Source organism: Bison bison, unplaced genomic scaffold (genome assembly GCF_000754665.1).
Source record: "Bison bison bison isolate TAMUID 2011002044 unplaced genomic scaffold, Bison_UMD1.0 scf7180017864452, whole genome shotgun sequence".
Lineage (NCBI taxonomy): Eukaryota > Metazoa > Chordata > Mammalia > Artiodactyla > Bovidae > Bison > Bison bison.
In genome coordinates this window covers 7,915,495-7,938,599 of record NW_011495014.1, presented here as the reverse complement: position 1 = coordinate 7,938,599, position 23,105 = coordinate 7,915,495, and the positions used below count along the sequence as shown (strand labels likewise).

The 23,105-nt window shown below is 36.6% G+C and overlaps 1 protein-coding gene across 2 annotated transcripts in view; it reads left to right on the top strand.

Annotated features, from left to right (window-relative positions):
• Positions 1 to 23,105, top strand: part of PSMD14 (proteasome (prosome, macropain) 26S subunit, non-ATPase, 14) — a 110,868-nt gene that overhangs the window by 33,374 nt on the left and 54,389 nt on the right. Inside the window, exon 2 of one of the 2 annotated variants that reach the window (XM_010858970.1) lies at positions 8,468 to 8,505. The exons of the other annotated variant lie outside the window; for it this stretch is intronic. The gene's annotated coding sequence lies outside the window, so the exon portion shown is untranslated. The remainder of the gene's footprint in view (positions 1 to 8,467; positions 8,506 to 23,105) is intronic. 2 annotated transcript variants of the gene reach the window in all.

Here is a 23,105-nt window from a genome sequence, read left to right as displayed (position 1 = left end):
ACCAATCAGTTGTTCCATGTCCAGTTCTAACTGTTGCTTCCTGACCTGCATATAGGTTTCTCAAGATGCAGGTCAGGTGGTCTGGTATTCCCATCTCTTGAAGAATTTTCCACAGTGTACATCTTTCATTTCTCTTGGATAAATACCTAGATGTGGAATGGCCAGATTATATGGTAAGTGTGTGTTTAACTTACTGAAAACTGCCACACTTTTCAAAAATGATTTACTGTTTTCCATTCCCATTAAAGTGTGAGAATTCCAGTCACTTCACATCCTTGCAAACATTTGGTATGTGTGTTTTTCATTTTAACCATTCCAAAAGGTGGTAGTATCCGGTTATACTTTTAGTTTGCGTTTTCTTAATGACTAATGATATTGAACATTTTTTCATGTGCTTGTTGTCCCTTTATATATCTTTTTTAGTGAGGTCTTTATTCAGGTTTGCTACCCAGTTTTTACTGGGCTATTAATGAATTTTGTGAGTTCTTTATATATTCCTTTATAAGTCCTTTATAAAATGTGTGATTTGCAGATATTTTCTCCCAATCTTTGGCTTATTTTTTTACTCTGTTAGTGTTTTTCAAAGAGCAGAGTTCTTAACTTTGGAGTCTATAAAAATTTTCTGTTATAAATCGTACTTTGGTGTGATATCTAAGACATTTATGCCAGTTTAAGGTCACAAAGATATCCTCTTATCTTTTCTTCAAGAAGTTTTATAGTTTAACATTTTACATTTAGTTCTGTGATCCATTTTGAATTAATTTTTGTATATGATGCAAAATATGGATCATGTTCAGTTTTTAAAACAACTTTGCGTGTGAATATCCAATTGTTTGTAGCATCAATTGTTGATTATTTTTTCTCTACCTTTGCATTGTACTCTTATTGGAAATCAGTTCTCCCTATATGTGTGGTCCTATATCTGGAATCTCCATTCTATTCCATTATATTTAATTTTTTAAGCCAGTATTGCACAGTCTTGAATACTGGAACTCTGTAACACATGTTGAAATCAGGTTGTATTAGTCCTCCAGATTTTTTTTTAAACAGCCATTGTTAAATGTTGTTATTGGCCATACTAGGGCCTTTTATATCTTCACATATGCTTAAAAATTAAGTATGTCAATTTCAATAAATAAAAATCTGCTGGGGTTTTGACTGATGGTGTATCAGATCTATACATCAATTTGGGGAGTATTGACATCTTAACCATATTGAGTCCTCCAACCATGAACACAGGTTATCTCTCTATTTTTTTAGATCTTTTTAATTTTTCTCAGTAATTTTTTGTAGTTTTCAGTGTGTAGAATTTTTATATCCTGTCATGTTTATGTCCAAGTATTTCATATCTTTGATACTATTATAAGCAGTATTTTTATTTTATTGATTTTCTTGTCTATAAAAAAGGCAGTTTTACTTTTTCCTTTCCAATCTGGATGCCTTTTATTTCTTTCCTTATTGGACTGACTGTAAATGTCAGTAAAATGTTGAATAGAAGTGGTAAAAGTAGACATTCCTGTCTTGTTCCTGATCTTAGGGGGAAAACATTTATTATTTCACCATCAAGTGTGGTATTAGCTGTATGTTTTAAATAGATGTTCTTTATCAGATTACAGAAGTTTTCTACTTACTATTTTTACTTTCTACTGAGTTTTCATCAGAAATGGATGTTGGATATTTTTAAAATTCATATTCTGCATCTTTTGAGATGATCATATTGACTCATTATTGATATATAATGTTTTCTTTTAGCTCTTGCAATGTTCTGTAATCTGAAATTGTTTGATAGCATCCCAGCTTTCTTTTGATTGCTATTAATGTGGTATATCTTTTCCTGTCTTTTTCCTGTTAATATATTCGGGTCTTCATTCAACCTACTTGAAGTACCTTTCTTGTAAGCAGTATATAGGTAGGTCTTGTTTGTTTTTAATCCACTCTGATAATCTTGGCTTTTTAAACTGAGGTTTTAAGATTATTTGCATTTAATGCAATTATTTATATAATTAAGTTTCAGTCTGTTGTTGTTCACCCAGTTGTGTCTGTCTCTTTGCAGCCCCATGGACTGCAGCACGCCAGGCTTCCCTGTCCTTCACTTCTTCCTAGAGTTCCATTGAGTCAGTGATGCCCTCCAACAGTCTCATCCTGTGTTGCCCCCTTTTCCTCCTGCCTTCAGTCTTTCCTAGCATTAGGATCTTTTCCAGCGAGTCAGCTCTTTGTATCAGGTGGCCAAAGTATTGGAGCCTCAGCTTCAGCATCAGTCCTTCCAATGAATATTCAGAGTTGATTTCCTTTAGGATTGACTGGTTTGATTGATTGCAGTCCAAGGGACTCTCAAGAGTCTATCCAACACCACACTTCAAAAGCATCAATTCTTTGGCACTCAGCCTTCCTTATGATCCAACTCTCACATCTGTACAATGACCACTGCAGAATCCATAAATTTGACTATACAGACTTTGTCAGCACAGTGATGTGTCTGCTTTTTGATATGTTTTCTAGTTTTGTCATGGCTTTTTTTCCAAGGAGCAAGTGTCTTTTAATTCATGGCTGCAGTATCTGTCCACAGTGATTTTGGAGCCCAAGAAAATAAAGTTTCAGTCTATTATATTACTATTTCATAGTATTTTTCTCACTTGTTCTTTTGTTGTTTTTTCCTTTTTCTGCCTCCTTCAAGTCATATTATATTACCTCACTTATAACAAATGAATGTTAAAATAATATATTTTGTATCTTATGGTGGCATGTTGGGCTTCCCAGGTGGCTCAGTGGTAAAGAATCTGCATGCCAGTTCAGGAGACTCAGGTTTGATCCTTGGATTGGGGAGATCCCCTGGTGTAGGAAATGGCAACCCACTCTACTGTTCCTGCCTAGGAAATTCCATGGACAGAGGAGGTTGGTGGGCTTCAGTCCATGGGGTGGCAAAGAGTTGGATGTGACTTAGTGACTGAGCATGCACTGGTATATTGCTGTTATAATTTTTAGTCTTACTTGTTATAAAGTCTGTAGTTTATTTTTACTATTTTTGATTGAGTAGTCTTTTACTGTACTAAAATATTTGTTAACAAAATTTGCCCATTTAACGATTCTTCAGTGTGCATTTCAGATATTAGGTACATTCACACTGTTGTGCACTTAACACCACCATTCTACTCCAAAACTTTTTCATCTTCCCATGCAGAAACATACAGAAAAAGAGGGCTTCCCTGGTGACTCAGACAGTAAAGAATCTGCCTGCAATGTGGGATCCCCTGGAGCAGGAAATGGCAACCCATTCCAGTATTTTTGCTTGGAGAATTCCATGGGCAGACAGTACAGTCCATGGGGTTGCAAAGAGTTGGACACGACTGAGCAACTGACACATACACATACATACAGAAACTCTGTACCTCTTACTAAGCGATAATTCATCGTTCCCTTCTCTTCCAACCCCTGACAACCACCATTTTACTTTCTGTTTCTACTCTCGGTGCCTCGTATAAGTGGAATCAGACAAAGGTCTGTCTAGTCGAGGCTATGGTTTTTCCAGTGTTCATGTTATGGATGTGAGAGTTGGACCATAAAGAAAGCTGAGTGCCAAAGAATTGGTGCTTGTAAACTGTGGTGTTGGGGAAGACTCTTGAGAGTCCCTTGGACTGCAAGGAGATCCAACCAGTTCATCCTAAAGGAAATCAGTCCTGGATGTTCATTGGAAGGTCTGATGTTGAAGCTGAAACTCCAATGCTTTGGCCACCTCACGCTAAGAGCTGACTCATTGGAAAAGACCCTGATGCTGGGAAAGATTGGGGGCAGGAGGACATGGGGACACAGAGGATGAGATGGTTGGATTGCATCACCGACTCAATGGACATGAGTTTGGGTGGGCTCTGGGAGTTGGTGATGGACAGGGAGGCCTGGCGTGCTGTGGTTCATGGGGTCGCAAAGAGTCGGACATGACTGAGCGACTGAACTGAACTGAATTGATACAGTATTTGCCCTTTTGTGACTGGCTTGTTTTGTTTAGCCTAATATCTTCAGGGTTCATTCATGTTGTACCGTGTGTCAGAATTTCCTTCCTTTTTAGGCTGAATAATATTCCGTGTACAATATACCACGTTTTGTTTATTTATCTGATGTTGGATGTTTGGGTTGTTTCAACCTTTTGACTATTGTGAATAATGCTGCTGTGGACATTGGTGTACAAATACCTGTTCTAATCAATGAGTTTAATTCTTTTGGGTATATACCCAGAAGTGGAATTGCTGGATTAGTTAATTAATTATTTCTGTTTTTAAGTTTTTGAGGAACTGCTGTGCTATTTTTCACAGCAGTGTATTTTAAAGAGATTTAAATAATAAGAAAAAGAATCATATGTTTACATATATCCTTTTAGTTTTCTGTGTTCTGTCTTTTGTGTGGATGTATATTTTATCTGGTATTTTTTGTTTGCCTGAAGGACATCATATGTTTTGTAATGCAGGTCTGCTGCCCACTAACAACAACAAAAAAAGGGACTATTTTTCTTTTAATATTGAGCTGTTAAAGTTCTTTACATATTGTGGACAGAAGCCTCCTTATATGATTTGCAAATATTTTCTTCCAGTCTATAGGTTCTCTTTTCACTTTTTAAAATTTAATTTCTTTATTTTAATTGGGGGCTAATTACTTTATAATATGGTGGTCGTTTTTGGCATACATTGACATGGATCAGCCACAGCTGCACATGTGTCCCCCAATCCTGAAGCCACCTTCCTCTGCACCCCATCCCTCTGGGTTGTTCCAGAGCACTGGCTTTCAGTGCTCTGCTTCGTGCATCAAACTTGCACTGGTCATCTGTTTTACATATGGGAATATACATGTTTCAGTGCTTTTCTCGCAAATCATCCTGCCCTTGCCTTCTCCCACAGAGTCCAAAAGTCTGTTCTTTACATCTGCGTCTCTTTTGCTGTCTTGCATATAGGGTTGTCGTTACCATCTTTCTAAATTCCATATATATGTGTTAGTATACTGTATTGATGTTTCTCTTTGTGACTTACTTTACTCTGTATGATAGGCTCCAGTTTCATCCACCTCATTAGAATTGATTCAAATGCATTCTTTTTTATACCTGAGTAATATTCCATTGTGTGTATGTACCACAACTTACTTACCTATTCATCTGCCGGTGGATATCTAGGTTGCTTCCATGTTCTAGCTATTGTAAACAGTGCTGCGATGAACATTGGGGTACATATGTGTCTTTCAATTCTGGTTTCCTTGGTGGTATGCCCAGCAGTGGGATTGCTGGGTCATATGGCAGTTCTGTTTCCAGTTTTTAAAGGAATCTCTACACTGTTCTCCATAGTGACTGTACTAGTTTGCATTCCCACCAACAGTGTAAGAGGGTTCCCTTTTCTCTGCACCCTCTCCAGCATTTATTGTTTGTAGACTTTGATGGCAGCCATTCTGACCTGCATGAGATGATACTTCTTTGTGGTTTTGATTTGCATTTCTCTGATAATGAGTGATGCTGAGCATCTTTTCATGTGTCTGTTATCCATCTGTATGTCTTCCTTGGAGAAATGCCTGTTTAGTTCTTTGGCCCGCTTTTTGATTGGGTCGTTTATTTTTCTGGTATTGAGAGCTGCATGAGCTGCTTGTATATTTTGGAGATTAATTCTTTGTCAGTTGTTTCATTTGCTATTATTTTCTCCCAGTCTTATGGCTAGCTTTTCACCTTACTTATAGTTTCCTTCTTTGTGCAAAAGCTTTTAAATCTAATTAGGTCCCATTTGTTTATTTTTGTTTTTATTTCTGTTACTCTGGAAGGTGGGTCCTAGAGGATCTTGCAGTGATTTATGTCAGAGAGAGTTCTGCCTATGTTTTCCTATAAGAGTTCTATAGTTTCTGGTCTTTTCACTTTCTTAATGATGATCAGTCTTCTTTTATGACCTGTGCTTTTCCCCCTTTGGCTGCACTGTGTGGCATGCGAGATCTTAGTTCTCAGACCAGGGATCTAACATGTGACCCTTACAGTGGAAGCCAAGCAAGTCCTATGACTTGTGCTTTGATGTTGTATTGAAAAATCATTGTTTAGCCAGAGTTCATGAAGATGGAGGAGCCTCGTGGGCTGCAGTCCATGGGGTCGCTAGGAATCTGACACGACTGAGCGACTTCACTTTCTCTTTTCACTTTCATGCATTGGAGAAGGAAATGGCAACCCACTCCAGTGTTCTTGCCTGGAGAATCCCACGGACGGGGAAGCCTGGTGTGCTGCCATCTCTGGGATCACACAGAGTCGGACACGACAAAGTGACTTTGCATAGCATAGCATAGCATGAAGATTTACTCCTCTACTTTCTTCTAAGAGCTTTATGATTTTAACTCTTACATTTAGTTCTGTGATCCACTTTGTGCATGATGTGAGGTGGGGATGATGTCTAGTTGTCTCAACACCATCTTTTGAAAAGACTTTCCCTGTTGAATTGTCTTGGCTCCTTTATCAAAGATTTATTAATCATAAATGTTAGAATTTATTTCTGAACTTTCAAATCTGTTTCATTGTCTTTGTATCTCTCCTTATTCTGCAATACTTTAAAGATTTTTCTTATCGCTTATTTTTAGTTATGATGGGTAGTGATGTAGGTTTCTTCATATTTCTTGTGCTTCATGTTTTGCTGAGCTTCCCATATCTGTAGGTTTATTATTTTCACCAAGTTTCAACAAAGTTTGAAATTTTTAAAAAATATTTTTTCTGTTCTACCACCTTTTCCACCCTTTCAAAAATCATAGTGACATGTATATTTTTGTTTTTGTAGTAGTCCTGTTGTTTTTGATGGCTATGTTAATTTTATTTCCAATTCTTTGGTTTCATTTCCTATTGCTGTGTCTTCAAATTCACTCATTTTTTTCCCCCTGTACAATGTCTGATCTTCCATTAATCCTATCCAATGTATTTTTCATCTTACAGCTTTTTTTTCACTTTTTGACCATCTGTGGACACCCTAAAGATAAAGCTCCCCTGAGTGTCTCTAGATTCATGCATACTTTATCCTGTTGCCACTGATGAATTGTGGCATTCATTAGAAGAAGTTTGATTTGGGTCATTTTTATGTCTTTCATGTCTCTACTTAACTTTTTGACAGTTATAATAAGATTTTAATATCCTTGTCTATTAATTTTTACCATCTTTGTTTATTCTAGATTGGTTTTAATTAATTGATTTATCTCCTAATTGTGCATGCCTGGTCATTTTTTTAACTAGGGCCTGACGTTGTGAGTTTTGCCTTGTATGTTGGCTGTTTTTTATTCTTATGAAATATTCTTGATATTTGTTATGGGATGCAGTTAAATTCTTTGGAACCTGTTTGAGTCTTTCTAGTTTTGCTTTTATAACTTGTTAGGTGAGACTGGAGCAGTGCTTAGTCTTAGACTCGTTTTTTTCCACTATTGAGGCAAGGCCTTTCTGTCTATAATCAATGCCTTGTGCATTCTAACGTTTTTCTGTTTGGCCGATGGGACTAAGCCTTGTCACCAGTGCTGTGTGAGGGGTGGGTCCTCCTCTCTCTGGTCTTTTTGGTGTTCTTTCCCGCCCTCATGCAGTGTCCTCATACAATTGAACTGATCAGTACTCAGTTGATTATTCAAGGAGGAGCCTCAGAAGATCCCAAGGTTTTTTTTCTCTTTGCGGCTATTTTCTCTCTGGTACCCTTTGACGATGACTCTTGCTGCTTTGGTCTCCCAGTAATCTCAGCTCTTAACATCTCAGTTGAGAGAGTTCAGTAGACTGCCTGGTTTCCTTCCCCCTGCACTGCAGCTTGGAAACTCTCAAAGCAACAAACTAGGGTAGTAGCAGGGTTTACCTCCTTTGTTTTCCAAGTTCTCAGAGGTCACTGTCTTTTGTTGCCTGATCAACAATGTCTTACAAGCTTTTCTTTTATATAGTTTTGTCTATTTTTTGTTTCTGTTGGGAATGTAAATATAGTCCTTTATTACTCTCTCTTGAATGTAAACAGATGCCTCTTTTATTTACTTTTTAATAAGAAAAATGGTGTGGGACTGGAGATTCTGGAGGGGATTCTCCTTTCTATTGGAACTTTAAAGAGATCAGCATTAGAATTGTACTTAGATTTTAAGAAAATATGCTGACAGTGAATAATAATTGAAATCAAATTAACAGAAAGTGCTGTTCTTTCTTAGCTTTCAGAGGTACTAAATAAACAAGATAGGTTATTGCTTTATTAACACATAAAATTAAATGTGTAGGGCAGAATTTCTTAAATATGATAGCGAGAATACTAAAGGGACAGTGATAAATTTACATTGAAACATAAAATTTGTTTCCCTTTATGATATGATAAAATAAGTAGATAATATTAAGTAGTTAATATTTGTGGAACACTTAGATGTGCCAGGCACTGTTCTAAATATTTTAAATATATTAACTCATTCAGTCTTTTCAGCGATTATATGAAGTTGGATTATTGTTACAATCTTCATTTTTTTTTTTCAGATAAAACTGAGGCATGAAGAAATGTAAAAAGCAAAGTGGTGAGCCACAGATTGGGAAAGATATATATATCTAACATATAATGGACAAAACACTAGTCATGAATATATGTATTTCGTTTCTATAAATCAGTAAGAAAGCGATGTTTTTAAATGGGCAAAAGATAGGAATATTAGAAGAAGGAAACCATTTGTGTAAGCTAGAAGTAGTGTACAGCCATCTTGTGCGTTTTGGTAAAATCTAGTAATGGTAAAGATTTGCTAACCCTGCATCCTGAGAGATCTTTTCCTAATTATATTTCCTAGGGAAGGTGTCCCATGTGGGTGCAAGGACATTCACAACAGTATTGTTTATAACCCCTTGGTACTCCTTTCTTAAAGGTCTGGGTCGTAAATATTTTAAGACTTGTGGACCAAATGGTTTCTGTTGCAACCACTCAATTTCATCCTGCCGTTGTAGTGTTAAAGCAGCCATACATAATACAAAATGAATGTGCCTGGCTGTATTCCAACAAAACTTCATTTTCAAAAACAGTCAGCTGGCTCTCCCACAGGCCCCAGTTTGCTGATATGTAGTTTATAATATCAAAAAAATTGAAAACAACCTAATTGTCCATCAGGAGGAAAATATATAACTTTGCTTAACAGTGGGGCTTTTGTAAAGTCGGTGATCTTCTCATATCTGCATGATTAATCCATATTAACATACTAGAGGAAAAAGGCAAGTAGAGGAATAAATATGTTCTAAGTTTTAATATATAATTTTAAAACATGCAAATACTACAATATATTATCTATATCTGCTTACATAGTGAAAGTATGAGGAAATGCATGATAATCACCAAAAATTAGAATAATGGCTACAACAGGGGTCATGGAGAGGGTGCAGTCAGTCAGGAGGATGATGCAGAAGCTTCAGCCTAACTTTCAGTGATGTTTTATTTCATAAGCTGTTTAGTGAGTGTACCACAGTCTTTTGTGACTCCTCAATAAGTTTTAAAAGAAACTAACAGTGGTTAGATAAAAGCATTAGTTGTTTGCTGTGTGGATAGTCGCCACTTTGCTCTCATTCCCTCTCAGCTGCTCACCTGACTGCCTCACTGGCCTCTCTTGCCAGGGAGGCAACTTTCTACTCTTAGGCCTAAGGCGGATTTAATTCCCTAAATAGTAATAAGCCTTGTGTCCAGTCTGCTGCCTCATTGGTTTCCTATCTCAGTTTCTTCGTCTCTTTCTAAGTAGGTTCTGTTGTTCAGTTGCTAGGTCATGTCCAACTCTTTCGACCCCGTGACCTGCAACAAGCCAGGCTTCCCTGTCTTTCACTATCTCTCGGAGTTTGCTCAAATTCATGTCCATTGAGTTGTTAGCTTCCTTTTCTCTAGCCTCTTATTTATTCGGCCTTGTGGATATACTTCTCCCGAGAGAAGGGATCTACAATTCTTAATGGAGACCACACAAGCATAGGATTGCCTTTGGCATTTTCATGTCTGCTTGGCTCACAGAGGCATCAGAACGCCTTTCTTGGCATGTTTGTGGGTGAGATAGTGATCAAAAAAATAAAAACCGAAACTGCACTTATTTATAAAGAGATTGAGGAGTTATTTATTGAGCATCTTTGTGTGTGTGTGCAGGATCCTGTTTCTCTAGTGTGGAATTCTCTCAGTTATGATAGTAGCCTTTTCTATTAGGTAGTCTGTCAACGAGCAATGGTAGTATGCAGAGTACTGACCCAGTGCTGCACAAAGTTACGAGCAAGCGAATCCCAAGCCCTTATACAGTGTTTTACTTAATGGGGACTCAACACGACGAGAAGAGTGTGTCGCAGGGAAAATCTAGTGGCACTAGGGAGTGTGGCTCTGGGTATGCTTGGTGAGTCCAGTGTCAGCAGCGGAGCCCACCAGCAGGGTCGTGTGCACAATGTGCTCAGAACTGTATTTTCTTATCTAAAGTAAAACGCGCATTTGTTATTTAATGAATGATTATTTTAACATTTAGAGAGAGAAGATATTTCAAAGTAGATGCTGATTTCCAATAAGAATAAAAATATGATTTGTGTATCATTAAGATATAAATTTCATGTGCTTTTTTTTTCCCCTATAAGAGGAAACTTAGTGACCTTTTGGCAAGAACACTTTATTACTTAATTGAAGACAAAGAGGTAACAGTTCATTTTGAAAAAGCTGTTGGTGTGTGTAATAATATAAAGTTGCCTCTGGCTTAAGCTACACAGAACAAGTGAAATGGGGGAGAGAGTTAGAATATGGACTTAGAACAGAAACTACTTGTTACTTGGGAATAGGGTTGTCGTAGTTCACAAAGAAAAATACTGGATGCCCAGTTAAGTTTGAATTTCAGGTAAACAATAAATATTTTAAAAATGTAAGTATGTCTCAAATATTGTATGGGATGTACATAAAAGTATTCATTTATCTAAATTCAGACTTAACTAATAGTTTATTTTGCAGCCCTACTTGAGGATGAACTTCAGTGGTTTATACTCAGAAGAAAACTAGTCCCACTGAGACTAAAATGTTAGGATGCTTAATTTTCAGTGAATAACTGATTGCTGTAATGGCTTTTGGTAGTCTTATATTGTTGCTCTTTGGGCAGGGTGTAACCCGCCATGTAGATAGGCTACATATAGTGTTACTATAGCTGTATTGATTTGAATTTCCACTTTGTATAGTAATATCAGGTCTTGATTAAACAAGGTAATAGGAAGGAAAGAAGATCTCAGATAATTTCTAATAAGAATAAAAGCAAAATTAGTTAAAGGGGAGATATAGATGGATTTTATGTTCATGTAATGTATATAGTTATCACCAGAGTGCTATTATGTGGGTGGTAAGAGGCATTCAGATTCTGGAGATTCGGGATGTGGCCTGAGGTTTATTTACTTGTATAATTGTCCTGTCTCCTACCTCCATTTTAAAGACTAGCACAGCATGGAATTGGTTCATCATATATCTAGCTCCTGTCATAGTTCCTAGCACACAGTTTTCCCAAGTCCTTTTTTTTTTCCTCTCCTATTCACTCCAAGTTTTTTGAAATCCCTCTCCTCTGTATGTATGGTGCTTTTTCTTATATATCATTCCTTGGTCTTTCTCTTCTTTCATTAGATGAGATAAATAACATATTTGAAAAAATATAAAGCAGGATATACCCAAACAGGCAAGGTTATTAGTATTCTGTGTTAACACCTCTAGAGCCTGGCTCTTATGACTGCTTAGTGGCTCTAACAGCTGATCACAGTAGCATCCATTTAACCCTCAGCTCCTCTGATCAGTAATCCAACTAATCACAGTCTTGAACTGTGTCTTCTCTTCCAGGGGTACCCATTGCTTGGATATCACACAATCAGCTTTTTATAAATACTCACAGAAAAAAAAAATTATTTTGAGAACTTGATATGTTAAATAGAAATAGCCCTTGGCCTCAAGATTGAGTCAGATAGAATATTTGTGCAAATACCATAAACCAAAGAGATACTACATATTACTTCCTGTATGACAGCATTTTGTATGGAAAGCACATCATCTTCTCTATTGTCTTAACAACTGTGTCTTTTAAGCATGTCAGAGAACTCCAGACTGATTTGTATTCTGAAGTGCTGAACATTTTTCATAAAAGGCTAAAGTGTGGATAAGAAAAGGCACTTCTTTTAAAAATGGTCTTTGAAAAAAGTCACATCTTCAGTAAAATACTCATTGAAATGGAAGCAGTATTAACTCATGTTTGGCTGCTTAAGAATCCATTTGTTGTTCAGTTGCTGAGTTGTGTCTGACTCTGAGACACTGTGGACTGCAGCATGCCAGGGTTCCCTGTCCTTCACCATCTCCTGGAGTTTTCTCAGACTCATGTCCATTGAGTCATTGATACCATCCAACCATTTCATCCTCTGTCTCGCCCTTCTCTTGTCCTCAGATCTTTCCCCGCATCAGTGTATTTTCCAATGAGTTGGCTCTTCATATCAGGTAGCCAAAGTATTGGAGCTTCACCTTCAGCATCAGTCGTTTTCAATGAATATTCAGGGTTGATTTCCTTTAGGATTGACTGGTTTGATCTTCAGCCCATTTTATTTAAAAAAATTTTTTTGAATGGTAGTGTGCAGGATAATGGCTTTTTTTGTGTCTCTATGCCTTTAAATGTGTTATTTTCTTTGCTTGGGATGCCTTTCCTTGCCACTCCTCTCCTTTTTGTTTTGCTTGGATAAGTTCTACATATTTTTCAGTTCTTAGCATAAGGGAAGATTGTATCAAGTACATAACTCTGACTTCTGTGTCCACTATATATGCTTGTGTGGTGCTTTTATAGTTTTTCTTGCTTGCCTTCTGGTTTGTAAACATATTCAGGGCATCCGTGCGTGCGTGCTAAGTCACTTCAGTTGAGTCCCACTCTTTGTGACCCTGTGGACTGTAGCCCACCAAGCTATTCTGTCCATGGGGTTCTCCAGGCAAGAATACTGGAATGGGTTACCATGCCCTTCTCCAGGGGATATTCTTGACCCAGGGATTGAACTTGCATTGTTCTCTGACTTCTGTATCCACAATATATGCTTTTGTGGTGCTTTTATAGTTTTTCTTGCCTGCCTTCTGGTTTGTAAACCTTTTAAGGGCAGGGGCCTGTTTACCTTTGTATAACCAGTACATGGCATTGGGCTCTCAGGTCTGTGGTGGTTGAGTAAATAAATAAAACATGCACTCTTTGTATGTGTGTATAACATTCCATACATGACTTTGCATACTATAGAAGATGAGCAGCTACTTAATTATGAATGCTTCCCCAAATAACCAGTTTGTGGCTGACTGTATTTTACATGTTTTGTAATTTAAATACATAAATAGTTGAACAGTACAAAAGGAAAAAGGGCCATCAGCGCCTATAAAAGCTTTAAAGTCAATTGTAGGGTCTGTTTTGAAACAGTTCTAATACCTTAATGCTCTGTTGTAGGACTTTTGAGATTCTCCTTGATTCTGGGACCCTATGTCCAATTATAAAAGATAGCATGTTTTAGCCACTCCTAAACATTTGAAGTTATAGCTTCTGAGATCATGCCATAAAAGGAATTTTGGCTTTTTGGCAACCAGTCATCAGGATATGCTTTGACAGCACACCCTATCAAAATAATGAAACTTAATTACAAAGGTGTTTAACTCATACATGTTTCAAAACATTTTCATAATAAGGATTCTTGTATGGATATTGTGGAAATTAAAAGTTTAACTAAGCAGTCCTCTATGAATTATGCTTCTTTATAACAGAGGTAGTTAAGCATTGTACTTGTTCCTTCTTCATTGCTATGGGTCAGAGTGAAAGTCACCCAGAATGGGAGACAGTTGGTCCCTGTTCTAATAAGACGAATTTCATAAATGGCTAAAGTGGTTGGTGCTTATGGCATATTTTACACACACAGGTTTTTAAGTAGGTGAAAACTGTTTCAAAGTGAGTATCAGGAGTGGTCTTAAAGAGAAAGAAATGTCACAGTTCGGCGTTATTCACTAGGCCACCAGTCCCTGTGTTACTTATCAGGTGTCTTTATAAACAAGTAATGGTGTTACCTCCCCTTTTCCCTGACTGCTACCTTGCCTCACCCCACTGCCTGTTCCCCACTGAAATTTTTGTATTCTCAAAATGTTGACTCCACGATAGTTCCTTAGGTTTGCTATATTGGATGAGCTCAGTAGACCTAAGGGAAAATGTCAGTTTCCAGAGAGGCAGGAACTGAGTGTGTCAATGATGAAAAGACTTGGAAGAAGAAGATGAATGATAAAAGGGAGGAAAAGAATAAATATTAGGGTATAGGAATATAGCGTGTATAATTCTCATTTTTTGACATCTTCAAACCATTACATTGCCTATTATTATCTCAACCCTTGCTGATCAAGTTTTTAGTTAAGTGTATTGTTGGTTAGAGTTACTTGAGAGCTCTACTGTACAACAGTAGATGAAATTACATCTCTGTTGTCATGCTGGTAATTTTTTATTGATTTATCACGAGTCATAGTTTTAGGCATTATAGATTTACTAATGTTTAGTTCTTACTCTGATAATATTTTTATTAAGGAAAATACCTCCAAAATTATTCAGTGGTGAAAAATGTAGCATATGTGTGTTAATTTTTTAATCATAATATTTAGAATATTATTTATGTAATTGAGTTTTAAATGGCTATAATGCTTATTATATGGGAATATTAGTATTTATACATATGGCATTTCAAAAGCAATGCATCATTATTTTAAAATTCCTATTCTTATTCTTCTTTCCTTCTTTTTGTCTTTTTTTTTTTTTTAAAGAATTAATGTGCCATCTGGAAACCTCTGAGATCATGCCATAAAAGGAATTTTGGCTTTTTGGCAACCAGTCATCAGGATATGCTTTGACTCTGCACCTTATCAGAATAATGAAACTTAATTAGAAAGGTGTTTAACTTATATGTGTTTCAAAACATTTTCATAATGGAGATTCTTATATGAACATTGTGGAAATTAAAAAATTATTACTACTGTGTCCCAAGGTTAAGATACTTAAGTTATCATTATGAGTTAGCCCATGTATCTTAAACAGAATTGTAAATCAGAGCCCTATATGACTAAATGGTTCTGAGCTAATTTTAAACACTATATCCTGTATCTTTTTTCAGTGTTAAAATAAGCAAATATGTTTAGTTTATATGTTTTTCAGAGAGGAGCGTTGCAATATTACAATGCAATTAACTTGCTCTGTTCTTCTCTTCTGAATAATGTAGACATTGGAACTGTCAGCCAAAGGACCTTTTTTTGGACCATTTTTTTTTAACTCTAAAAAGTAACAAGTTTTTAAAATTAATTGAGAGAAAACAGCTGAAAGCATGCATTGAAAGGGTTAAGTCGACATGAAAGAATTCATTTCCACTTTAATGACCTAGCCTTGCTGGGTTAGGACGATGGGGAACATGCTTCTGACTTGTACTCCTCTTGCCAATTAACACCTCCTATAACAGGTTGCCTCAGCTAGTCATTGAAGCTCAGGCAGTAGAAATAGTTTACATGCAGCTTGTTTTTCACACTAGTTGTTTAATACTCACAAAATTAAAGTATTAAAAGGTTGTTTCTTACCTTGCTCGGTAAGAGATAAACAGTACAGTGGTAGTTATTTGTATATGTTTGAATTTTCTTCTTTTCTGTTCAGGTACCCCCTGCCTAGGGGTTTTTAACTGAGGAAACTGAAGATGGTGGTTTCATCAAATTTTTAAATTTTTGACGGAATTTGTGAAGGGCTGTATTGCAATGCCAGAAATTAAGATTTATTTCCTGTCAGCTATGTAATATATGTTTAGGTTTTATTTTATTTTTTAGAATAGTCACCTTCATTTGTTAATAAAATGTTTTTTTGTGTTGAAAAACATTTTAGCAGGCCTAAAAGATAATTCTATAATGCAGGACCAAATATACTCTTTAAAATAGCCATTATAAAAATAAATAAATCCATGTAATTTAATCCTAGAACAACTTTTAAATAAGTCTAGAAATGTTTTATGTCATTGCCCAAGGTAACTTATATTTTTAGATTTTTTTGGACTGTTGCAATTCAGTGATGTTACTTATTTTACATTTCTTTTTAAGTGACACTTTGGTTCATGTTTAATCAGCAGGTATTTTAATAACATTATAGAATTGGCTAAATAATTGATACCAGTTCACACTAAGAGAAAGGTGGAGTAATATAACTAATAGTGTTAACAAATTTGTTAAAAGGCCTGAGTAGGTAACACTTTGAGGTGTTAGTTTTTATCCTGTTATAATGGTAAATGCTTTTTTTTTTTTTTTTTTAAGCACTTAGTCAACAAGGGCTGCCCAAGTAAAAGTCATGGCTTTCTATGCTGGATCAGATTTTAACCTTCTAATGAGGGCAGGTGGTTAAGTCCCACAAAAACAACTCATATCTCTTTTAATTTAACCACATTTACAATTTGTGGACCTGGATGACAGTTTGTTTTACTAAATGTACCAGATCAAAACAGATCAAAATGTAACAGATTAAAACTCAGTTGTACAGAGTTTGATGCCCTTGTGGAGTTCCTGATAGGTGTTATATCACTGGTCAGGTAGATCTTCATGAATGTATAAAAGGTCAGTCACACTACTTGTGCCTGTGGCTTACCTGTTTTACCTTGCAATTCTGTTAGATAGCTGACTTATACTCTTAGTCAGTTTAAAGGTATGAATTTACCCTACCTCATTCTAAACAAACTTAACTTTAAAAAGTCATGTGGGATGAGGAGGAAAATGGGAGAGAGGTTCAGGAGGGAGGGGAATGGGTGTACCTATGGCTGATTCTTGTTGATGTATGACAGAAAACCACAAAATTCTGTAAAGCAAATGTCCTTCAATTAAAAAAATGAAGTGGCAAAAAAAAGAGTCAGGCTTACTTAAAGTGATTTTAACTTTGTGCCTGTAGGATTTGAGTATTATGGACTTATACAGCAAAAGCAATTATTTCAATTTCTTATTTGTATGAGTGAAAGTGAAAGGCACTCAGTCATGTCTGACTCTTTGCAATCTCATGGACTATACCGTCCATAGAATTCTCCAGGCCAGAATATTGCAACGGGTAGCCTTTTCCTTCTCCAGGGGATCTTCCCATCCCAGGGTTTGAACCTCGGTCTTCCACATTGCAGGTCGATTCTTTAAACCAGCTGAGCCACAAGGGAAGCCCTGTTTGTATGAGGGGTATGTGCATTTTAGTTCCATGTCTTTTTATAGTAGTATGTAACTAAATCATTCTCCAGTTTTTTTCCAATTTTCAAATTGTTAGCATCCATTTAAGTTTTAACAATAGACTATAAGGTTGTAGAATATTCGGATATTTCTTATTTTGCTTATCTTTTGTGAGTTATGTATGTATTTATTGTGTGAAATACAGACCAATTTAGTTTTTTTTTTCTTTTGCTTAATACCACTTTAGTTATTAAAATGTCTTTAGTAATTCTAATAGTTGTTTTTTAAAGCACCTTGGAGTTTGTCATATCATATTCAATCTTTAAAAAATAAAGACTTTCTGAACTTGTTTATTATGGTGGTTAGAGAGTTGTACCCCACTCCAGTACTCTTGCCTGGAAAATCCCATGGATGGAGGAGGAGCCTGGTAGGCTGCAGTCCATGGGATCGCTAAAAGTCAGAAAGCGACTTCACTTTCACTTTTCACTTTCTTGCATTGGAGAAGGAAATGGCAACCCACTCCAGTGTTCTTGCCTGGAGAATCCCAGGGATGGGGGAGCCTGATGGGTTGCCGTCTATGGGGTCGCACAGAGTTGGACACGACTGAAGTGACTTAGCAGTAGCAGCAGAGTTGTTATAAGGTCAACAGAGTTAACTTAAATAGTTCACATACCATCTAAGTTGGGAGTTTTAGAGCTATGCTGTTGATTAAGCACGAGAAAGAAACATTTTCTTCATTGTTTATTTTTGTAATAATAATATCCTAAGCAAATTGTTGAAATTCAAAAAATATTGGGGCCAAGATTTTCGTTTGATTTATATCATTGTATCATTTATATCATTTAACATTTTTTTACTTTAGCCAGCATTTTGCCTAGTTCTTTATAAACATAATAAATTCTCAGTAAAGTGAAAGATAATTGAAGTAATTTAAATTCTGTACATTTATTCGGATATTTTTCATCCTTTGAATGGAAGATACATAATTTGTCATTATATGCAGTCACTATGATATTCATTTTAGTTGAACGTAAACATAGCCTAACAGGTGATTTAAATCTAACATTAAAGTTTGTATCAGTTTCTAATTGTAAAATCTTTTGTTTCTGACTAAAGTCATAGGGTTGTAAATTTGAGACAGGAGGATAGGGGTAAAGGGACTTGGAAACTTTCTGTGGTTGAGGAATGAAAACCATCCTATGTCTCTTTTCCTGGATGGCACCTCCCAATCCTGAAAGTCCCTCTTTGCCCATTACCACTTCATGTATATTTCTCCTCTTTGAATCCCTTGACTCACACGGTTTTTTCCCTTCAGTTGTTTAACACTTGAAATAGAGCTATACCTGGATATCTCTATTTGCTTAGGGTGTAGCCATCTAGCACCTCAAGTATCTTGACAACTTACTTGCTATCTCTACTAAAAAATTGAAGTCCTATTTTATTGAGTATATTTACTTACTTCTTTAAAATATATTAAAGTAATACTCAAGTAATTTTGTATGCTTATATACACACACACATACACACACACACACAGCCATGATTTAATCATTTGAATAAGGTGATATTTTATGAACTGTGCTTGTTTTATTATTTTTCTACCATTTGTGTAAGGGTTAGTTGCTCATTCGCATTTGGTTCTTTGCAACCCAATAGACTGTAGCCCACCAGGCTCCTCTGCCCATGGAGTTTTCTAGGCAGGGATACAGGAGTGGGTTGCCATTTCCTTCTACAGGGTTCTTGATCCAGGGCTTGAACCTGGGTCTCTTGCATTGCAGGCAGATTCATTACCATCTGAGCCACCAGGGAAGCTTTGATTAAAAAAACAGCCCTAAATGTTATATGTGACTTATTTCTTACAACATGTTTTAATAAAAAGGCATATTTTTGTTTTCATGGTAGTGTACATACTGTGTTATAAGTAAATTCAGTAGTGCCTTTTGCTCTGCTAAGCCCCCTGTGTCTATCTAGATTTCAGTAAATAAAGGGAAGCCCAGAGATGTTCCCTGTTCTCAGTGGGCATACTAATTTTCAGGTGGAAAGAACATCTATTTATTCTCAAGACTTATTTCTGTTTTCTTTAATAGGAAATGGCTCCAGGTGGCAGAGGATTCTAAAATTGTAAACAAAGGAAAAGAACTAAGCCTCCAGAATAAGTAGATTTGGCCATCTGAAAATGGGATGGTATGCTATAGTGGAAAGAGCACATTGCTAGAAGTCAAAAATTGTATTTTATTTCTGATAGTCTGTGCCAATGTGTGTTTAATCTGCCTTTCCAACTACAATATAAGCTTCTTGAAGCTTTAGTGCTAGACCCATGGTAAATACTTAAATGTTATTTGGAACCTGAGCTTGATCTCTGCCTCACATTTGAGAAAATGATAAATTGTTTCACAGCCTGAAAAGGAAAGTCCAGATTTTCTCTGAGAGGACCATGTGGACCATGGAATGAATTGGAAAAATTCAGGTTAAACAAAGATAAACAGATTTTTTTCCACTCCAGGATTTTTCTTAGACATGAATTTGAGGGGTAGAGTGGATATTCATGATATCCTAGACTTACTTAACTAGAAATGAACTGTTATGGATGGTATTTTCTTGAAACTCTTTTCCCAAAAATGAATTTTAAAGTATATCTCTGTCATACTGCAGAATAACAAAAGAATTGATAAAACTTGGTGATGTATTGACTATAAGGACCGAAGGAGAGTCAGTGAAAATTTTGCCGAGGTTTCTAGTTTGAGACTTAAGATTAAAATAAGTTGGTAAGGTTAGTTTGTAGAGAAACAATTGTAAGTTTGATTTTTGAAGATGTTGAATTTGAGATGGCTCCCTTGGAAAGCAATATGATAATTGGTAGTATACTAAGTTAGAAACAAACCCCAAAATATTTAATTAGTCATCAAATATTTGAACCCTTCTGTAACACATTCCCCACTTGAACCAATTATGTTTGAATAACTGCAATTACAGGGAACTCATTAACTGGAACTCTTTAGATAGTTTGGAGCAGTAGAAGCTTTTTCTTATATGGAGCCCAAATTCAGTCTCCCCATAAGCTTTATTCCATTTACCTGTAGTTCTACAAACTATGTGGTCTAAGTCAGGGTTCTCAAGTTTTAGCAGGCATCAGAATCACCTGGAGGGCTTTCTAAATACCAAGATTTCTGGATTCTACTCCCAGAATTTCTGATTCAGTAGGAATGTACGTTTATAACAAATTACTAGGTGGTGCTGATGTATCTGATTTAGGGACTGCACTTTAAGAGCTGTTAGTCTGAACTTTGTCTAACAACTCTTCATATCTTTGAAGATAGCTGTTTTGTACCTTCTCTTTTCCAAGCTTTATTAAGTTCTTTTGGATATTTCCTATATGATATTAAGTCACTTTTCCACACTGGTCGCTCAGATTCTGAGAGTGAAGAACTCTGAAGTGGAATCCTTTCAGTTCAGTTCAGTTCAGTCGCTCAGTCGTGTCTGACTCTTTGCGACCCCATGAATTGCAGCATGCCAGGCCTCCCTGTCCATCACCAACTCCCGAAGTTCACTCAAACTCACGTCCATCGAGTCGGTGATGCCATCCAGCCATTTCATCCTCTGTCGTCCCCTTCTCCTCCTGCCCCCAATCCCTCCCAGCATCAGAGTCTTTTCCAATGAGTCAACTCTTCGCATGAGGTGGCCAAAGTACTGGAGTTTCAGCTTTAGCATCATTCCTTCCAAAGAACACCCAGGGCTGATTTCCCTTACATATAGTCAAAAGCCAGTCAAAAAAAGACCTCATCCTTCAGTGTTCTTAAATACTTTGCACTGTTAAACGTAGAAGCTTGTGTGATTGCTCGTAATTTCCCTCTGTTATCATGAGCCTCCAGGACGGGAGAGAACTCTGCCTCCAGTGAATGTACTGAACAGCCATACTCCTTTTTATCAGTTTCTTCAATATTGGAAGTTAAAAATACTCATTCAATATAGCAGCAGGCTAGGGTAGTTTTAACTTAAGGTAATATTGATAATTAAGATGGCTAGAGTCATCTGAGATCACAGAGAAAGGAGTTTTAAACAGTATTTTTAAATTATTGGTTGTTTTGTTCTCAGGTTTATCTGCATTATTAAAAGGTTTATCATGAATGTTCTGGTTCATGCTAACATCTCTGTTTATTTACTTAAACAATTTCTAGTAGTGCAAAAGCAGGTTAAAAAGTTTGTGCAGTTGTAAGGCTCTTGATGTACATTGCTCAGTTGCTTTTCTGATAGATTGTACTGATTCACTTTCCCACCAGTAGTGCTGAGTGTGTGTCTTTTATCATACCCGCTCCAAAATTGGGCATTGTAAAGCTTGTTTGATAGGAACAACAGCAACAACAATGTCTTAATGTGTTAATTGGCATTTCATAATTAAAGGAGGTCAACTAGTGAGGTTGAACATTTTTCATATTTATTTCATTATTTCTTATGTAATTAGTTGCTTTATATTCTTTGCCCAATTTTCCGGTAAGATTTTAGTATTTTGTTAACTTGGGTATTGACTTGTTATAAATGGGGCAACTATTTTTTCAAGGTTGTTTTCTTTTTTAGTGGAGGCATACCTCATTTTACCTAGTTTCACTTTATTGTCCTTTGCAGATAATTGTTTGTGTTTCTTTTTTCCCTCCACAAATTGAGCATTTGTGGTAACCCTGCATTGAGAACGTCTACTGTGCTGTTTTTCTAACAGCATTTATTTACTTCGTGTCTCGATGTCATGTTTTGGTAGTTCTCAATATTTCAAACCCTCCACCAGCAAAAAGATTATGACTCACTGAAGATGGTTAACATTTTTTAGCAATAAAGTATTTTTAAATTATATACATTTTTTAAACACAGTGCTATGCACACTTAGACTACAGTATAGAATAAACATAACTTTTATACGTACTTGAAAACCAAAATATTTATATGGCTTGAGTTATTGCAGTATTTACTTTATTGCAGTGGTCTGGAATTGAAACCACAGTGCTTCCAATGTATGCCTATATTCAGCAATTTTAGGTTATATTGTCAATTTTATATTGTTTTATTTGTTCAGTTGAGTTTGTACCCAGAATGTGTTTCCTTGCCTAGCTCTAAGTAATTAACTGGTTTAAACTAAAATCAGATCAGATCAGATGAGATCAGTCTCTCCGTCATGTCCGACTCTTTGCGACCCCATGAATCGCAGCACACCAGGCCTCCCTGTCCATCACCAACTCCCGGAGTTCACTCAGACTCATGTCCATCGAGTCAGTGATGCCATCTAGCCATCTCATCCTCTGTCGTCCCCTTCTCCTCCTGCCCCTAATCCCTCCCAGCATCAGGGTCTTTTCCAATGAGTCAACTCTTCGCATGAGGTAGCCAAAGTACTGGAGTTTCAGCTTTAACATCATCCTTCCAAAGAAATCCCAGGGCTGATCTTCTTCAGAATGGACTGGTTGGATGTCCTTGCAGTCCAAGGGACTCTCAAGAGTCTTCTCCAACACCACAGTTCAAAAGCATCAATTCTTCAGCACTCAGCCTTCTTCACAGTCCAACTCTCACATCCATACATGACCACAGGAAAAACCATAGCCTTGACTAGACGAACCTTTGTTGGCAAAGTAATGTCTCTGCTTTTCAATATGCTATCTAGGTTGGTCATAACTTGCCTTCCAAGGAGTAAACGTCTTTTAATTTCATGGCTGCAGTCACCATCTGTAGTGATTTTGGATCCCAGAAAAATAAAGTCTGACACTGTTTCCACTGTTTCCCCATCTATTTCCCATGAAGTGGTGGGACCGGATGCCATGATCTTCGTTTTCTGAATGTTGAGCTTTAAGCCAACTTTTTCAGTCTCCTCTTTCACTTTCATCAAGAGGCTTTTGAGTTCCTCTTCACTTTCTGCCATAAGGGTGGTGTCATCTGCATATCTGAGGTTATTGATATTTCTCCCGGCAA